This window comes from Bombyx mandarina, chromosome 21 (genome assembly GCF_030267445.1).
Source record: "Bombyx mandarina strain Sakado chromosome 21, ASM3026744v2".
NCBI classification, from domain to species: domain Eukaryota; kingdom Metazoa; phylum Arthropoda; class Insecta; order Lepidoptera; family Bombycidae; genus Bombyx; species Bombyx mandarina.
In genome coordinates, this window is record NC_143227.1 from 9,799,054 (window position 1) to 9,807,024 (window position 7,971).

Genomic DNA, 7,971 nt, shown 5'->3' on the forward strand with positions numbered 1-7,971 from the left:
GACTTATTTCTACTAGAATAGTAAACAGTCGTGTCGTCGGCGAATAAAGCTAAATGGGTCGGCGGCGACCGGGGAATATCGTTGACGAATAAGCTAAATAGGAGGGGTGAGAGGACAGAGCCTTGCGGGACTCCAGCTGTGAGAGGTCGTGGGGAGGAGCGGGTTCCCTCGACTCGATATCGAAAAGAGCGGTTCGACAAGAAGTCCCGTATGATGAGCACGAGACTATCCGGCACGCCCATGTTGAATAGTTTGAAAATCAAACCGTTGTGCCAGACTTTGTCGAACGCTTTTGCGACGTCGAAGAAGAGAGCTCCCGTGTATAACGGTTTTGGTCGATTAAGCCCCACAACAATGTGCTCCGTGAGGCGGTGCACCTGTTGAACGCATGAGTGATTTGTACGGAATCCGAATTGTTCATCGATGAGAATGCCCTTTGATGAGACGAAGTCTCTGAGGCGTTTGTAGAGCAGACGCTCATACAGTTTGCCTAGAGACATGAGGAGGCTAATCGGGCGATAGCTCGTCGGATGATTTTTTGGTTTACCGGGTTTATGTATGCCGATAACGTCCGCTTCTTTCCACACCGCGGGAAAGATACAGTTCGCCATAGCGGCATTGAAAATAGATGCCAACATCACGATGAGTTGGACGGGTAGAAGTTTAATAACGCGGTTAGATATACCGTCGGAACCGGGAGCCTTGCGAGGACGTAGGTCTTTGATCAAGTCTTTAACTTCCATCGGGGTGACGGGTGGTAACGCATCCGAGGGTGGCAAGGAGGCTCTGCGTTCTACCTCACTGTCTACTAATTCTACATGAACAGGGTCCACGGATTGAGTGCTGGGCGTGCACTGGGTTTGCAATGTATCGGCCAGCAGCTCTGCTTTTTCGTCATCATCAAAGGCCGCGAGTCGGCCTGAGGGGCCTACGAGAGGGGGCATAGTTACTACCGTATCCGATTTGAGAGTACGAGCTAAGCGGTAGTAAGACCTTTGGGAGGGCGCGGTATAAAATATTCTAGACGAATGTAAAACGGAACGAATCATAAACACGCCATAAAAGAATTGGCGACATAAACAAAATAAATAAATAAATGTTTGCAAAACATTCGTTCGTTTTATTCATTCACACGTTTATTTTTTGTGTATTTTTTGTGTTCGCGTAAAAATACAAATGGTTATGTAATGTAAGCATCGTGAAAAAATACAAGGGTATGTTTTTTCTAGACGCGGTCATAAGAAAGAGCTTCGGTTCGTCAAATAATAATACTATTCCGATTGTCTCTTCAGTCGTATTTTCCTTCTACGTGCGTTGGAAATCTCGAACGAGTTTCTCTACCGCCTTTACTACTCGTGTACCTACTAGTGGATTTGAAACGCCTTGCTGTGACTATCGGCTACAAATTCCAAAACAACAAAACATAGTATTACAAAACGTATCAATTATTGAGTGCAAGTAGTAGTTATGCCTAAAAGAGTCTTTTGGGGAAGTCTGTACTACATATATACTAGTATAATGTATGGCGGAGTAGGAGGATTAGCGGAGGTGGAGGATGTAACGGAGGTGTAGGATCGGCGGTGTTTTTAGAAGGAGTGAAGTCAGCATTGCTGATATTCTCGTAGAGGTCTCGGAGGTTCTCGGAGGGTTTCTAAGGTTCTCAGAGGTTTTCAGAGGCTCTTAGAGGTTTGACGGAGTCAGTAGGCTAATCTAAAGATATTCTAAAAAAAAAAAAAAAATATATGTAAACCTGTCCGGCCGTTTTAAAGTCTCTAGAAAACCATATACGTTTACACACATCGACTTTTATATACATGCTTAATATAATAAATTGTTTTGTTATTGCTTCGCTGTTGCCAGTTCGGGAATTACATCATACTAAAACACACTACAGCTACACCAGTCCTAATCAAATAGAGCTTTAAGTTTATTGCTGTTTCAGAAATTACCGTTTACAATTTTAATATGTGTAATTTAAAAACAATTTGAAACTCAAAACCACCTGCTACACCGTATCCTGTTACGATCGGGTTTTATTATGAATTAAGTGTTATTAGGCTGTATATAGTATTTAAATATAATTAAAAATATATTGAAAGGCAACACAGCGGGTTTGTGGTGTTTGGGTTATTGGAGTCGCGCCAGTACTAACGTTTTTGTCGCGAAATATTCATGCATTGCAATTTATGAACGCAGTATACATTGAGATTGTAACTCAATTCTTACGTCTCAAGGTGAATGACGGTTTTTACGATACCTATTTTTTCATGAATGGATTACTGGTGGCCCAGAGGCCTCTCAAATTTCACCAGGACAGGTGGGCGAGCAAAGGCTCAGCCGGAAGGGGTGGAGTTTGCTAACAGCTGCCCAAGCGCCTCCAAAGGAGACTTAACAAGTCAAGGGCAGTTGCTTCCCGAATGAATCTATTACCGGCAGGAATTACGACCCGCTGAGAAAATCCGTCAAAAAACTCAGCGGGCTGATGCATGATTAGCTTGCACGTCGTACTCTTGGCTGAGTTCGACGAGAGCATCTATGGGTGCTAGTAACCATTTAGTACTAAGCAGTCGCTGATTAAAAAACCATTTCGTGCCATGAAAAGCTTTTTCTATCATGTTTAGCTAATATCCTTCGTGTGTGTTAGTTAGTTAACGTGCAAAATATTTTATGAATATTCTAATAGCTGTTAGCTATAGCATAGGCACGTAGCTAACATCAAGGCCGTCTTATAATAACATGAAACGTTTACACAGAATACAGATTAGAAATTCGAAATTTCAATGCTGAAGGAGGCATTTTGGTAATATTAAATTAGGACGCGAATGCTACGAATTTGTTCGCAATTTCACTCTCGATACCGCTTTTAGGGATTCCTCAATGTAACAAAGAATAAATGTATAATTTAAGGAAGAACAGGGTTTTGACATATTCGGGCGTCCTTCGGGACACCCAAGGCTACAGAGACTATGCACAAGGTTCCACAGTTTAAGAGACCACAGAAATAAAAAACAGTTTTTTTTTATTGCCTTGTAGGCAGACGAGCATACCACCTGATGATGAGTTGTTACCGTCGCTCATGGACGTCAGCAATGCCAGGGGCAGAGCCAAGCCGCTGCCTACCTACCGGAAGCAACAAAACTAAAACTTTTAAAGATTTTAGTTTTTGTACTCGTCTCTTCGTTTTCCATTTTAGCAGCAGAAGTATTGAAGTAATATTAAGTAGAAACCAGAGTCAATACACTGAGATACAATGCCCCCATCTTGAGATGAAACCGCACTGACATTTCTTCTCGCAAAATAGCAAGAAATTCTTATTCCAATCGTGAAGTACACACAAAACTATTTAGAATTATAAAGGAAGATATAGCTCAAATGAAATTCCGCTCATTTGATTCATAATAAACTTCAAAGATGAGCAAAAAGTTATCGCCGAGAAAACTTAATTGAATTTCTACTCTACTTCTAACTAAGCATCAAATGATATTTATAACAACAACATCAGCTTAGGCCGTATTTAAATAAAACGTATTATTCAACTATCTTAGGCTATGGTTAAGTTAAGCAACAGTTGAGATGCGAGAGGGGACGGCGCGGGGCAGGGGGCAAAATCAATAGAGGAACCCAGCAAACTCCGCCCGCCCCAAACATTATACTGCCCTTGATATGTGCCTTTCGGCTTTTATTTTGAATGCGAGCTATTTAACGTAGTATTCTTTTAACATTAAAGCGAAGGGTTTGGCTTATTTTTTATCAATGATTTTAGTTATGTAAGGTATTTTTATGAATGAACGACTCTCTTTAACGAATCTCTTTTACTTCATAAAGGAGGGGTTTATTAAAAATTTATATTTAATTTCTTCATTTATTTACTACTGAATGCTACTTTTAAATACCTCTTTGTGGAAACTTATAGTTAGAAATTTTCGAAAATTCTGAAAACTATAATTCAATGTTGATTTTAACTAATATAGATTGTTTCTTTAAAAGCACTTTTAAATTCCAAAATTCTTAGCATGAGCACTGAAACTTCAAGTTTGTTCAGCCAAATACCGTAGACCAGTTTATTCAAAAGTTTAAAGAAATTGCTGTTTTCAATCAAAATTTCTTAATTGAACATTTACGCTCTAGTTACAGTGTTGAGATATGTTTATGTGCCTGGAAAGAATATTAATTATCTATATATATAAAAATATAAAAATGAATTGCTGTTCGTTAGTCGCGCTTAAACTCGAGAACGGCTGGACCGATTTGGCTATTTTGATCTTAAATTATTTGTTGAAGTCCAGAGAAGGTTTAAAAGGTAGATAAATATGAAAATGCTCGGAATTAAATAAAAATAACAATTTTGTTTTTCCTTTGATGTGTCCCCCGTCGAACGGATTCCTTTTGTTTGTTTTAAGTTTATTTTATACAAAAGCTTAAGTCTTTAATTAATCGATTGAGGCACTACGAAGTCTGCCGGATTAGCTAGTAATTTATAAAAAATACTGAGTAAATTACTGAAGAAAATGAGATTTTCAAATGGCTTCAGACGGCTTATTTAATTATTCATTTTTAAATACGTCTTGGTTGAATATGCTTTTAGTTAAATACGAACATTAGACGAACATCTGATATTTTAAATTAAATTCTATTCTATCTGAGAAAAAAAGAAATCACATCCCATCGGATAACCGTCACCGGTCCTTAATACATATGTGATTGACGTCATTCACCTGGAGAAATGAGATCAAAGTCTCCATTGTTTCATCATAATACTGTCTTCCTCTTGAAACCCAAATACGTAAATGCTTCACTACAATAGACAGACCCATCAACTCTGTAAACTCTTTGATACGGAAATGCTTGTCTGACTATTCAAGCTAATAATATGTATTAAGCCTACACATACTATCCCATTAATAATCACGCATTGAATCCAAAGTATTCTACAAATAATGCAGTTTTAAAATAATCGTTTCAAGCCATTCATTACATCGTAGCGTTTTGCAACGAATTTTCTTCAAGATGAATTTTGAGGATGATCATTTATTAACTTCTGATTGATATTTAACAAGACGTACATAAGGTTTAGTTAATAAATACTACTACAAAATTCGCATCACGATCATGATAGGCACTGTTATTCAAATCAATAAATGATTAATTAGATGAAAACCAAGATGCATCAAAATCATCAGGTTTTCTCAAAATTAAAATTATGAGGCGCTATGACATGTCCTTCTTTAAATGAATAAAAAAAAATCCTTGGTGGTCAGCTGTCAGACTGTTCCCACTGGCAGAGTCATTGATCATGGGCAATCGATACTATTTTTCAGCACGTGAGCCATTGCTTTTTAGACTTTGACCTTAATGAAAGTTTTGTAAAAATTCAATTTTTATAATGGCAACATTCGAAACTTACATTACCGAACAGCCCGAACTAATAGGTCTATTTGTAGGATTGAACGTGTAAGGAACCTGCCAGCCCGGATTGAATTAGGTTATAAGAGACTATCATCATGAATATTCACTAGACGGGTAGATTTGCAGATATTACTTTTCCAGATTAAGATTGAACACTTCCCATTTATTTCATTTCGTAATCAAATACAAGTTATTCATACTTACATAAAATATAATTTGAATGAATCATAGCTTAGGAATAAGGAAAAAGTTGTACACGTGTTCTTATTGATTTACCTTATAAAGAAACATAGAATAATACCAGACTAATCTTCTTAAACAAAAATTCATCTTAACATAATAACTGAAGATGATTACAGTGTTGCCAATATAAATTTATGAATATAGCTTTTTGGTAGATTCGTTTATTTCTTCAGTTGGTAAGGGAGGCAGACAATATGTTTATCGAAGCTCATAGCCATTATGATGCCAATAAACATACATTATAATATAATTTGACATTTTGATCCTATTGGTACGATGACAGTGATACTCTTTGTCGTATGGACCCGTTTAAGATAACACAGTTAGAAAATAGATTAGGAAAGTTCTACTGCGAACCTTGTAACCTGCGAAACTACTTAGTAGCAGGAGCTCAAGACCAAGGATCGCTATATATCTTCGAATTGATCTCTGGGGTTAATAAAACCATTCAGATTCATTTCTGTGGATTTTCTAGACACGGTACTTTCTAAATAAGGTAAAGTAAATAAGGTTTACTGGTGGTAGGACGTCTTGTAAGTCCGCACGGGTAGGTACCACCACCCTGCCTATTTCTGCCGTGAAGCGGTAATGCGTTTCGGCTTGAAGGTGGGGGCGGCCATTGTACTGTAACTGAGACTAGAACTCATATCTCTAGGTAGGTGGCGGCATTTACGTTGTAGATGTCTATGGGCTCCGGTAGCCGCTTAACATCAGATGGGCTGTGAGCTCGTCCACCCTCGTAAGCGATAAAATAAAGCGGTTTCTCACTGCGTTTTTAATATGAGCAGTTGTGGATATTACCAATTACTTCAGAACTTAAAGACCATTCATGGCCTACTTAAAACATCTCTGTATTTTATAGATAACTTTGATACTGATGTAGAGAGATTGCGCTCAAAATATGTAACACTAAATTGTGAAATAAGACAATAGATAATTACTAGGCTTTATGCTTTCGAACTGGTTCACGTCAATACGTTGGGTCAGTAAGCCGCTGTGAAATTGCATCCGATAAGCCGTTAATCACGTCATAGACACGCCTGTCGTGTCAAGTCGATTCGTTGAGTTATTGTTTGGGCTAAACGTCAGCTGAGCTAATTCTTTTTGCCTTGTTTTTCGTTTATTTTTTATTTACTTGTTAAAATACGTTAATTCTGTCTAAAATACAACAAATCATTGAATTTAATAATATTATGTCAAAAATACACATTAAAACTAAATTTATTGTTTAATCTCACGATTTTTTATTATCATTATATTATTTCCTCATATCTGTTCTACCTGGAAGCCTTAGGTTCTTAAACAAATAATAATAGCTCAATTTAATAATTTATGCAAGTCTCAATTGTTTGCACGATTTCCCTACATCCTTAGTGATTACGTTGAAATACAATAAATATAGAATCAGCCTACAGAATTTGACCAGTCTCTCCAGACCATCGCTATACTACACCTGTATACTGTACATATAAGACCATGACCGCTTTGAAGCACGGCTGTTTTCCTTTCAATATAACATTATAAATTCTGGAACATAAACTTAATTGTCTATCCCTTATCCATTTTAAGCCCAGTCTGTACTTAGACTACAGACGTAAGCTTCTGATCCATGTAAGTGTTACTGATCGGGGATTATGGTACGTAACGAGATGCATCAATTTACAATTAGGGCATGGAAAATATCAGGAAATATATCACAGTATGTTAAATGTGAAGAGGGAAAGAAAAAACGATGAAAAGATGAGAATCTTTCTGTCAGTCGTATAGTAGTTAATCTCCTTGAAAGAATGGCCGAGGTTCATGGTTTAAAAAAATCGGGTAAATTTTTGTGATGAACAGTTTTTTTTGTTTTGATGTGAATGATACATTTTATATACTTCAGACATTATTTATAAATACATGTCAAACACGACGATTTTAAATTTCTAGATATAATATAAAAAATGATTATTGTCTTTTAAGTGTGTTTTCCTAATTCTAATGGCAAGCTAACGTTTTCACTACAACAAACCTTAAAACACCATATGACATTACTAACACTAACTGAATTTTGAAACTGATTTTTTCAGAATTTTCTCGATTATCTCCATTGTTAACACCTTTTAGCGGGTTCTTAAATTATAACCATTCTTACATCATATTACAAATGAAAATTCGTGGTAAGAACCCGCTAAGTTATAGTGTTTATAAAAAAGAATTGCCAACAGTAAACAATAGTACTGCTCTTCTTTAGTCTACTTAATATGAACACACCGAAACTATTCGAGCGTTAACCTTCCAGGGATCGAGGGGTTTGATTAATTGAATAATAATCTTCTTAAA